We start from the raw sequence: 12,039 nt of genomic DNA on the forward strand, positions 1-12,039 counted from the left end.
AATCTCACTGCCAGTGGCTCTCCAGATAATCTAAATCCCATCAGCTGCCAACCAGCATGGCCAATGGTCAGAGAAGACAGGAGGAGTAATCCAATGGCATCCTAAAAACCACAGGCTAGCCAACCCTGCTATACTAAGTTAATCCTAGTTCTGGAGACTACCTTCTAAAGTGGGGACAAGGAACTTGAGGTCTTCCAGTTGCTGTTGGACTACAACTCCCATCAGCCCTGTCCATTACTCATGTTGGTTGGGGCTGATGGGAGTTGGCATCCAACAGCACAAGAAGGACCATGGGTCCCCCATCACTAACATATTCAGAACCACAGACTGGACCTACACACTGGCTACTCCCTTGGTGGCTCAGTGAATGTTCAGAAGGAGCACGACACAATCCAACCAGTTAAGCCCTGTAAACTGCCTGCATAGAAGATTACCGCAGAACCCATGTTAACTATTCTGAGCTCTTCAAATGAAGATCAAAGCATGTGTGTAATAAATAAAGTGGATAAGAAGGTCAAGGTCCCAAATGCAATGCCTCCAGCAGAGATAACCCCTACCCACAACCCCACTCTCAGCGAGGTTATGTAGCGAAGGCCAACAAAATGAAAACAGACATTGCTGATTACGCAGCTGCACTGCGGCCTTCTTAAAAAGTACTGTGACTCAGGTCAGCATTTCTATTAACTTTCTGCAACCTCTTCCCACTGCTTCTGTGACCTCACAGTCCTTAATCTCACAGATGGTCATCTCACAGAAGCAGGCAGCCGTGCTGCCTCATTGTACTGTCCACATCAGGTACAGGTAGTGAATAAGGAAAGGTGGGGTAAATACAGTCGTTTGTGAAATTCCAGAACCAGCTTATCAAAAATCCAACATATAAAGTCCAAGTACATTATGGGAAATTAGAAATTAGACAAGCACCTTCACTCCCTTAAAATAATAATAATAATAATAATAATAATAATAATAATAATAGTTTTATGTATGTATGCATGCATGCATGCATGTATTTTCCTGTTGCTCTTCTGAAAGTGGCCTACAATTCATAAGGCACTCACAACAATCAGCATATAGGAGGCAGAAAGCACAGCAACTGTCTGCAGTGCCATGTGTTCCACTTTCCACCAATAAGACCTATTTGCTGTGCAATGTGAAAGACCAGAAAACCCCAAGTGCAATGTGCCTCTGTAGATCAAGGGTTGGTAAGGTTTACCTCGCCTGGGCTGGTTCACTCCAGCGGAGATACCTCCGTGGGCCGGATTGATTGAGCACGTATGCCCGTGATTTCCCGCATCTGCTATTTCTGGTGCCGCGGAAGTGAGTCTACACGCCGTGCTGTGCCAGTTTAGTGAAGTGCGTGGGGACTCCCTGAGAAGGCAGCTCGGTTCGGGGGTGGCCGCTTGTGGCCCATGGGCCTTAGGTTGCCAACCCCTGCTGTAGACAAAGCAAAACGGCAAAGCGAAAAGCAACTATGCTCCAATGTCTTGCCGCCAGGTGCTTCTAAGTACACCAAGCACCAACCAAGGAAAGCCGGTAAAGCACAAGTCCAATCTGCTCAAGTGCATTGCCATGCTTTCCGATAGGCACAGCCTCTCCATGATAACATGGCGCTCCTGGAAATGCTGCTGCGAAGAAGAGGGCAGCAGGGAAAATAAATGAAGCAGGGGTTGGAGGATCATTACTCGCAGACCCCATGGGATTTCTCCACGAGAACAGGCTGGGTTGGGGACAAGGTCTAAAAGCATGCAGGGAGCCTCCACAATTATGGAGTCTCTGCTTTCCACTTCTGATAGCCAGCCTGTTCCCACCCCACTCCAATTTGTCTAATTAACCTATAGTATGGGTTGTACGATCACGGCTAGGTTGCCACTGTATTTTAAAACAGCCTTGTGTATCTTTCCATTCCATGCAGCTCTGAATAACAAGTGCACAGGCAGAAAGATGTATCAAAAAGAAACATGCTGCATGAAAGTTTTTCTCCTTCTCCCCAAAGCCACTTCTGTGGTCTGGATGACATCCATATTATAGATCAAAGAATGCCAAGAACTTATAGTTTATACCCAGGGCCGTCTCAAGCATATCCGGCGTCATGGTGCAAAGCTCCCTCCGGTGCCCCCCCTCCAATTTCCCAGGTTTTTTTTAGGGAGGATGGTGCTGCTGGCAGGGCTGGAGTAAGCGGGCAGTGGCTGGAGGGCGGCTCGTCTGGTGGGGAACAGGCTGGACGCGGCGCCTCCCAGCTCAGCTGGCCGCTTCGTGCTATGGTGGCTACGGCAGATGGAGGCTCCGGGCGCGGCGCTGCTTCAGCATGGCATGGGTAGGCGAGGGTGGTGAGCTGATGCCGGGAGGCGCCGTGTCCAGCCTCTGCCTCTTCCCTGGCGCCCTCCAGAACTTGACGCCCTGGCGCCCCACGCCACTAGCCTCTATGGGTAAGATGCCCCTGTTTACACCTGACAGAGAAACAATTCCTGTAGCCTTGGTGAACTACAGTTCCCAGGATTCTTTTAGAGAAGCCATGCACTTCAAATGTGCTTGAAACATGCAGCATGGATGTGATCCAAATTGAAACACAATGAAATTTACTCCACTTGGAACCTCTATGGCACATCAGCTTCTGAAACCCTACCCTCCGCTTAGGATGGAAGCAGATGACAGCAATCCAAGAAACATTTAAAAATGTAAAAATGTCTAAAAATATACAAGCACAAGCCAACTGACAACTAAAATAACCTTAGACCCAATCCAACTGCCAACTGCCATCTTAAATGAAAATGTTCCTCTGGAAAACACCCATGGCTCTGGTTTTGACAGCTTTCCAAAGGAAGTAAGTTCTACAGTTGGGGAACAAGACCTCTCTTTACAAGCTTTCACTGCTCATCATCACCATTCATTTATTTGCAGGGCACTTTCCCACAAGATTCTGCCAAAAGCCACAACAAATCAAATGCAATAAATATAACAAATCCAAAACAAGTAATAGGAACAATCACAAATAACCATAGTGTTAAGTAAGGAAATACACATGAAAGTAGCAATCCACAGGATATCGTACACAGCAATACAAATAAGCTGACCAGATCCAGCAACTTAAAAACAAAACAAAACAAATTAAAAAAAAACACCTTCTCCACCCTTGTGCCCCAAATCACACCATTATCAAAGAGGTGTGCAAGTTAAAAACAACTGGATGTGAATGAGACAGAACATACACATTGTTGATGTATTTGGAAACTGCATGGTGCAAGGAACAACTTGTGTGCCATTCAACTGCAAGGCTTAAATTTTTAATTTGTTGTTTTTTTACACTGGGGGAGATTAAAATGAAAGGCAGGCAGCCATGAGGGAAGGACTATTGCTCTTTGAATGTGTTATCTGTAGTTGTTCAGGCTTCCAGGAGCTTTGGCTGAAGGTGGATGGAACTCTTTTTTTGGGGGGGGGAGGGTGTTTTGGAGGGGAGGGGGAGTTGCTGTGGCAGAACTATATTATGTTGCTCCCTAGGAGGTGAAGCAAAACAATAAAGAACACTTAATCTCTTCTCTAATTCTGCTCTGCGGGGCAGCTCCTTCAGCCAGCAGTACCAGGCTCTGTCTACCTGGGAAGGGGTCATTTTCCTTCAGCTTGCCTCCATCCCAGGGAGTGCTGTGTACCCCTGCTGCATCTTTCAATGGCTTTATCAGAGCTTGCACCAAGTCGAGCGTGAAAAGCAGCTCTGGGCTCAGCAGGCAAGAGGTGGTGTGCGCGTCTGTGAGTGTGTATATGTGTGTGTGTTGTATGGGTTTGTGGGGTGGGGGAGAGAGGGAGAGACCGCAGGAGGAAATGTTATTCTGTCCTTTGTCTTTTCAACAATTTCTCTCCCTCTCTCTCTCTCTCTTTTAATGCAACTTGCAGGGAAACGTATAATTAGGGGTCTTGCCGAGCAGGCTTAAACTCAGGAGTAACCCTTCTAAGGACCTCAGCAATGGATAATCAGGTGCGCGGCTGTGGGGCTCAGCACGCCTCCCCACCCGCAGAGCATCTCGGCCTCGTAATTAGAAGCCTCCACACTCCGCTGCATAAAGGCAGATTGCGACGACAGCGTGAAGTCCTTGTTTGAAGCTTGGGGGCACTAGGATTTCTGCTGCCTGTGATGGAGAGAAACAAAGAGACTCCAGCACAAATGGAAAGCTTTCAGCAGCCTCAGAAATACTTGGCAGTGAGGATGTCAATTTTTTTTAAAGGGGTGCTCTTTGGAGGACCAAAGATCGCGCACGTTTGCTTCCTTCCGTTCTAAATTCCTTCACAGCCTGTTAAAAAAGGGGATGCCACTCTTCAAACCCCCCCTTTTTTTAACCAGGGCAAAAAATCATCCCCCCCACCTCCACACTGTTCCAACCAGATATCATATCCATCTCTTAATTCCTAGAGAATGAGGAAAGCATCCACACATTTCTGGCAAAGCCTAGAGAAACTCTCTTTTGCTCACCAAAAGATTTAAGAACCAGAAAATCTCTGGGAAACTGCTTTGAGGCTTTCAGCCATGTTTTTTTTAAACCAAGTGAGGAAAACCTGCCAATCCATGAACTTCAGGGAAATTCTGGGAGCCCAGCTAGAAGAGATATTTTGTTGGCCTGCACTGATGCTGCAAATATGCATGTTTTAGACAATTTCCTGGCTCACTCCTTACACATGATTCTACTAAGCAAGTAAAGGTGCCAAACACTGGAAGCACCTCTGATAAACGGGAAGGTCCATAGTTAAAAGGTAGAGTATCTGCTTGGTGTGCGCAAGGGTCTGGGCTCAATCCCCAGCACCTCTAGGTTGGCTGGGAATGTCCTCATTCTGAAACCTGGGACAGCTCCTACCAGCCAGTGCAGACAACACTGAACTAGATGGACCAATGGTCAGTACAAAGCGCCTTTCTATGTTCCTAAATACTTCCTGTAGAATGTTCCCTGTTCATGATTCCCAACACTCCATTCCATTTCTGCCCCAGCCCTAAAACCAGTCAGGATTCCATATCTGCTGAGCGTGTTCAGTCTTCATAGTGCTGCTCCAATGTTGCTCACCCACATTCCAAGGGCTTTTCGCCTCTCTATCTCTCTGCCCATCACAAGCCTTGGTGTCCTGTCCCCCCCCCCCGAGTCTGCTGATACCTCTCCATCTTGGGTATTAATGGTGTTGCTTTGCCTACAAGAAGGCTAGCATTCAGGACAGACCAAAGGGAAACCAAGCTTCTCCACACAGTCCATAGTTAAAACTATGGCATTCACTCCCACAAGATGCAGTGATGGGCACCAAGAGGGATGGCTTTAAAAGAGGATTAGACACATTCATGGAGCTAAAGGCTGGCAACGGCTACTAGCCATGAGTATCACTTGATGGGATATTCACTGTGAGAACAGAATGTTGACCTATGACAGGTATTGGGCAGCGTTCAAAATCTCCCAGGCGCCAGGTGCATTTTGCAACTGACACAGGTCCAACTGCAACCACATGGAGATCTCTGGATGGCAACTAACATCTCCACCTGGCTGGCCTCTCCAGCTTTTTTAGGCAGGTAAGCAGAAGAGCTTATTTCCCGCATTTATATCCCACCTTTCCCTGCAAGTAGTACATGGTTCACACACACCCCTCAGTTAATCCCTACAACAACCCTCTGAGGTAGGTTAAGAGGCTGTGACAGACTCCAAGGTCACCCAGTTAGCTTCATGACTGAGTGGAGATTTGAACCCTGATCTCCCAGGTCCTACTCTAACCACTGCACCACACTGGCTGCCTTGAGTACTTCTGCTATGGGGCAGTTATATAAATTAAGTAGGTAAATAAAGGTAGGGAAAGCAAAATGTCACTTAAGAGACGGATCTGAAATATTTTCTTTGAAGCTTGAATTTGTTTTATTTGATGTATTAAAGCATTGTAAACTGCTCTGACTTGTTTTTTCTTCAAAATACAAAGTGGTGTTGAAATGAAATGAATGAAAACAACAACTTTAATTGTAAAAAATGGCACCTAAACATTCTGTTGTGGCTACCATGACCTAGGTTTAAGGTGCCATTTGGCGGTTAGCTTATATATCTGATTTTCTAGCAATGGACTCTTTGGCCAGATCCAGCAAGGCTCTTCTCAGGTTCCTAAAACTTCAATTACAGTGGTACCTCGTGTTACAGACGCTTCAGGTTACAGACTCTGCTAACCCAGAAATATTACCTCTGGTTAAGAACTTTGCTTCAGGATGAGAACAGAAATCGTGCGACGGCGGTGCGGCAGCAGCGGGGGGCACCATTAGCTAAAGTGGTGCTTCAGGTTAAGAACAGTTTCAGGTTAAGAACGGACCTCTGGAACAAATTAAGTACTTAACCCAAGGCACTACTAGTATATAGAATAATGTTTTCATTCTGCAGCCAAATCCTCAGCCCAAGGCCCCATCTAAGGCTGCTCAAAGGCCTTCAGCCCAGTATATTTTAAAAAAAGGAAAAGTCTTTGGCTCACTTAGGATTCATTTCAGACAGAGCGACGAGTATAAGCCGGCAGGCAAAGCTAGTGGAAACCCCGAAGGACAAACAATGAAAGAAATATGGCAAGGGCCACAAGAGGCACGACTGGGTCTTTCCAGGCGGTGAAAGCAGCCTCTCAGAAACATGAGGAAAGCTTGCCATTCTGAAGTGTTGTGTGCTTTTCTCACTTGGCATGAAATTGCTGGGTTATTTCCTTGGTATGTGAAAAGGAAATTGAAGGTAGAGCCTGGGTGGCTTTGCAGGGGACATCTGCAATGTGTCTGGCCAATTCCCAAATTCAAGCTCTTGTGAATACCCATTTGTAGATATTTAAAGCCTAGGAAGATCATTAAGCAAGCTAATAGAGCCACTAGCAAGGGAGTGCTAACTTAGACTCGCTAATGTGTCTCATTCCTGAATAATGAAAGGGCAAAAGTATCCACAGACGCCTATCTGGCTACCACTGAAATTGCTATCACAGGGGAAAGTGCAATTTGAGTCTGCTCCCCAGCCTCCCTCTTTCCTCTTGACTACCACAAGGCTACAATACAAGAGAGCTATTCTCAACTCTATTTCTTATTCTGCCTTCATTGCACATATTCTCTCTCTCTCTCTTGCTGACATTTTGCATTCATAGCTTGACTCCTGCAATCAAACACATAAGAATAAAAGAAGAGCCTGGCTACATCAGACCAAGTGGTTCATCTAGCCCGGCATTGTGTTTTCCACAGTGCTCAGCCAGATGCCTCTGCAAAGCCCACAGAGCATGAAGGCAGGACCACCAGCCCCCTGCTGGCTGCTGAAGCTGATCACATGATCAAGCTATATTCCATGAATTTGCCTAATCTCCTTTTAGAGCCTTCTAAACTAATGGTTAAAGCCATATCTTGCAAAGGGATATGCATGCATGACAACATGAAAGGGGAGCCATCCCATCTGCACCCTTGAAATTCCAAATCAATGGCAGGGATCACTCTATCTGGCCCCTGGGACTCTCTATCTGGCCCTTGGGATTATCCCTAGGTCATATCACCCCTCTCCCCAGGCGGCATCCCTCTCCAGCACACGCTCCTTGAGAGCATTTATTCATTCAATTCCATTCCTCATTAGACAAGATCCCAGATAGGTGCATATGGTAAAACAGAGTTAATAATAAATAATCATTAACATACAAAACTCTTCCATACGAAATCATGATCCTAACACTGTTTATAGTTTTCTCTGTTGCTTTCACCTGGGGAAATAAATAAATGCACTGCAGACATCTTATCCATTAGACCACTGGTTTTCAACTGGTGCATCGCAACACGAGCACTACCACCAAGCAAATACATGGTAAAAGATTAAGAAATGGGTCCTCAAATGCCCGTTTGGGTTAAAAGTGGGTCCTGTGTCTGAAAAAGTTGAAGACACTTGCATTAGAAGCAGCTTACTCTGGCACAGAGGCCAGATTTTCCCTGGCTGGAATGTGTGCTTGAACTGCAAAACAATGATTCCCATTTGCTTGGATGGAGGGGTTTGCATGCGCAAACATACATGCACCTGTTCAGAATTTTGCATTACAGTGGTGCCTCGCAAGACGAAATTAATCCGTTCCGCGAGTCTCTTCGTCTTGCGGTTTTTTTGTCTTGCGAAGCACGGCTATTAGCGGCTTAGCGGCTTTAAGAAAAAGGAAACAAACTCGCAAGAACTCGCAAGACGTTTCGTCTTGCGAAGCAAGCCCATAGGGAAATTCGTCTTGCGGAACGACTCAAAAAACAGAAAACTCTTTCGTCTAGCGAGTTTTTCGTCTTGCGAGGCATTCGTCTTGTGGGGCACCACTGTACTGTACCAAAGGGTAAGAGACACATTAGTTGAGTTGTCCATTTCCACCTCTGGACCTGCCTACCACTAGCGTCTTTTCCTGGAAGGTATCCCATGGGGAAATATAGGCCAGGAGTAGAATAAAATATGCAATTCCATTCCAGGAATGAGGAACATTTTTTTGCAGCCCAAGGGCCACAGTCTCTCCTGGGTAACCTTCTGGGAGCCGCATGCCAGCTGTGGGCATGACCAGAAATAAAAACACGTGTGGCGCAACAGGTGCATCTCTTCACTTCTGCTACAGTAGGCTGCATCCAGCGGTTTCTAAACACAACTTTTCACCATCCAAGCAAGCATTATCACAGTGTGAGGACACATTTCAGCCAGGCAAGCACTCAAGGAGGAGGTGGAGCAGGACCTATGAGGGGTGTGGAAGAGTCCCAAGGGCCAGACAAAAATGACTTGGGGGCCGCATTTGGCCTCTAGGCCTGAGGTTCTCCAACTTTGTTCTGCTCTATGGAGACTCATTGATCCCCAACCTACACACACTGGTTTCAATTTACTTGAACAGGTAGCCTTTCTCTACCCACGTTCCCACTTTTCAACATTGCTTCTGTATCAATAAAGGCAAGCAATGCCAAATTAAAAACCACAATACGGAACTTTGTGAACCTCTCCAGATGAATTGGAGCCGGCAAGCATCCCAGATGGCTTATAAAGATGCAAGTTCAAGCTTTCTCCTGTGCTGTCTTCTCCTTCAGCTAAGTGTGTGTCGCTTGTAAAAAAACGACTTAATAATTAATTTTTTTTTTTATTACGTAATAGCTCTGCAGAGCTCATATTTTCCCCCATTCCCATCTCTGTTTCCTTCCCCCTCTATAGAATTCTTGCTATAATTCGCAGCATTAAAGAAATATAGTCATTAGAATAGTTTCCCAAGAATTTCCATACAAGGCCTGACCATGGTAGTGACATCAGGGCAGGAGTTTGGGGCAGGAAGCCAAGGCGACACTCAGCAAGAGGGTTCCCAAACACAGCAGGGTGAGCTTACCATAACTGAAGTAATATGCATTACCACACATTGCTCTGGCCCATAAGACCACTGTCCAGAGTCTAAAATTACATAATTGCACCACTAATTCACCTCAGCTATGATGCTGCATCCCCTTAGCTTAGTTTATGAGACCAGATAAATTACAAATATTGTCAGCCAGCACAAGGGTTCCTGCGTTAGTGGATAGATGAGTTTGTTGTGCAGCAGAGGAATCCAGCACATCAATTGCACTAGTGGAAATGTGTTGTGCAACTAAGTTAGCAGCAACCTGTGTATACATTTTCTTTCACAACAGCGTTCTGCTGGTGGCAAAAGGTTTATCCAGCAGAACACTAAATGACTAACTTAGCACAACAATGGAGACAACCCAGAGTAATCTGTCCTCTTCCATTAACATGCTTCTTTGGATGGTCACAGGCTATCTAGAGATCAAATTGCCATCTTGGAAAGTGGCAACTCATGGTCTTAAGAGATTTTGCCTCATTTGACACTGACAAGAAGTGTTTTTCCCCCCTGTGGTTTCATTTAAACGGAGCTTTCCTATTACCATCAGGGGAAAGTGTGCTTATTATAGGATGGAGATGTGGAACCACCATGTTGTTCCATTGGCCTTGCTAAAATGTCCCCCACCTGCTCTCACTGCTTTTGTCATTGAAGTCAATGCCAGAAAATGGGTACGCAACCTGGTCCACTCTGGATGTTGCTGGACTGCAACTCCCACCAACTGCTGACAGCATGGCTATGCTGGCTTGGGCTATGTGAATTGCAGCCCAACAACGTGAAATCAGCCCTGAGTGCTCACTGGAAGGACAGATCCTGAAGCTGAAGCTCCAATACTTTGGCCACCTCATGAGAAGAGAAGACTCCCTGGAAAAGACCCTGATGTTGGGAAAGATGGAGGGCAAAAGGAGAAGGGGACGACAGAGGAAGAGATGGTTGGACAGTGTTCTCGAAGCTACCAGCATGAGTTTGACCAAACTGTGGGAGGCAGTGGAAGACAGGAGTGCCTGGTGTGCTCTGGTCCATGGGGTCACGAAGAGTCGGACACAACTAAACGACTAAACAACAAACAACACACATCTGGATGGTACCAGGTTGCTTGCTCTTGCCCCAAAGCCTCCTGCTGTTGAAAAAGGGCTGAAGATCAGTGGTACAGCATCTGCTTTTCACACAGGAGGTCCCCGTTTCAATCAAAGAAATCTCCAGGTAAGGCTGTATCCTGTCTGAAACTCCTAAGAGCCACTCTAATCGGTGTGGACAATGCTGAGTTAGATGGACCAATGGTCTGACTCAGTATAAGGCAGCTTTCTATATTTCTAACATCCTGATCAGAGTTGAAATTATTGTTAATTTAATCTAGAGTATGATCCCCCTCCTTCCTGGTGATCACCAGGGTTCTGTTTTACGTTTAAGGGCAGATTTTGACTGATGACAGCCTCTCCTTGAGAACTGGGGTTGGGGGTGTTCTGTGCCCTTTTGCCAGTCACTGCACTTGCAGGGATGATGCACTTAAAAAACAAAGCACCATTCCTTTTTCGATGGGGAAATAAATCCTGCCTCCCATTCATCATTCAAATGATGGCGATTAAGAGAGGCTCATAATTTCAAGGGAGGGCAGACTTTTAGATGACAACAAAAGCCAAGCACAAGACATTAGAGAAGGCAATGTTCCACATTTCAGAACACAGCATGCCATTTTCCTCTAGCAAATCTCTCATGGTCGTATCCCTGCAATTTTTTCTTTTAATATATTTCAAACTGCTGAGAGCCGCATGCCTGCTGCTGATGTCTGATGCAGCGTAAGAAAACGAGATGGGAAAACGAGAGGGATAGAAGTCCTTAGTGAGGAAACGTTCAAAACAAGAGGTGTCTTATCAACAATCCCAAGGCCTATTCAGAAAGCCCACAGCTAAGTTGCTTGAGGGTGGGCGGCAGGACCAAGCAGTAACTTCCGACTCATCTGCTTTTCTGGACACCCTGGGGACCGCACCACAGCAGACTACAATTTCTAGTAAATATATCCCAGGGACATAATTAGTTTTTCAGCTGGGGGCATGATAAATTGGGCATGCATAATTCAAGGCCAGAGCAGGCTGGAATATAAACTGTTCCATGACAGCTTCCAACTCCCCAACAGGAGAACGTAAACCGAACTCTCTGGCAAGCAAAGTTGATGGACGCAGCTAATACCGCGGGTTTCATTTTACAACTCAGCTTTTTCCTTTTGTCGACCTAAGTGCACAATACATCTCCCTCTATACTACTCTCTCTTCACTTCCTCTACAAACAGAGTGGAGCCCTAATCCTCCCCACAACATAACCTCTCCCTCCTTCATATCTGCCTTTTACTTGTTTTTTAAGCTGAAGTCAAACCACGAGGCTTAAAAAAAACACCTCACGGATTCATCTCCCCATCTGAAAACCTGCATTTGTGGCCCTGGACTTGGTTAATGTTTGTTTCAGGAATCCTGGGGGAGTTTAAAGGACAAAACTTAATTTAGAATAAGAAGGGGCTTGTGGCTTGACTTGCTTACATAAATCCTTGGTGCTACGACTGAACACTTCTGTATTGTCATTGTGACATTTCTGTACTTTGGGTTCTATCTAATGTTAGTTCTACTCTGAGCACACCCATTCAAATTCATGGACATGGCTAACTTTAGATCCATTAATTTGAATAGTACTCTAGAACTTAGTTGGATGCAACCTTTT

The 12,039-nt window shown here is 45.8% G+C and overlaps 1 protein-coding gene and 1 long non-coding RNA gene across 11 annotated transcripts in view; both read right to left on the reverse strand.

Moving 5' to 3' along the window:
* Positions 1-8,294, reverse strand: part of LOC310693988 — a 31,160-nt gene extending 22,866 nt beyond the window's left edge. The window contains exon 1 of the long non-coding RNA XR_014519455.1: positions 8,171-8,294. This is a non-coding gene — a long non-coding RNA (uncharacterized lncRNA). The remainder of the gene's footprint in view (positions 1-8,170) is intronic.
* Positions 1-12,039, reverse strand: part of FBRSL1 (fibrosin like 1) — a 791,959-nt gene that overhangs the window by 126,527 nt on the left and 653,393 nt on the right. The gene's annotated exons all lie outside the window — the stretch shown is intronic.

This window comes from Podarcis liolepis (genome assembly GCF_965112155.1).
Source record: "Podarcis liolepis genome assembly, chromosome: 15".
Classification (NCBI taxonomy): Eukaryota; Metazoa; Chordata; class Lepidosauria; order Squamata; family Lacertidae; genus Podarcis; species Podarcis liolepis.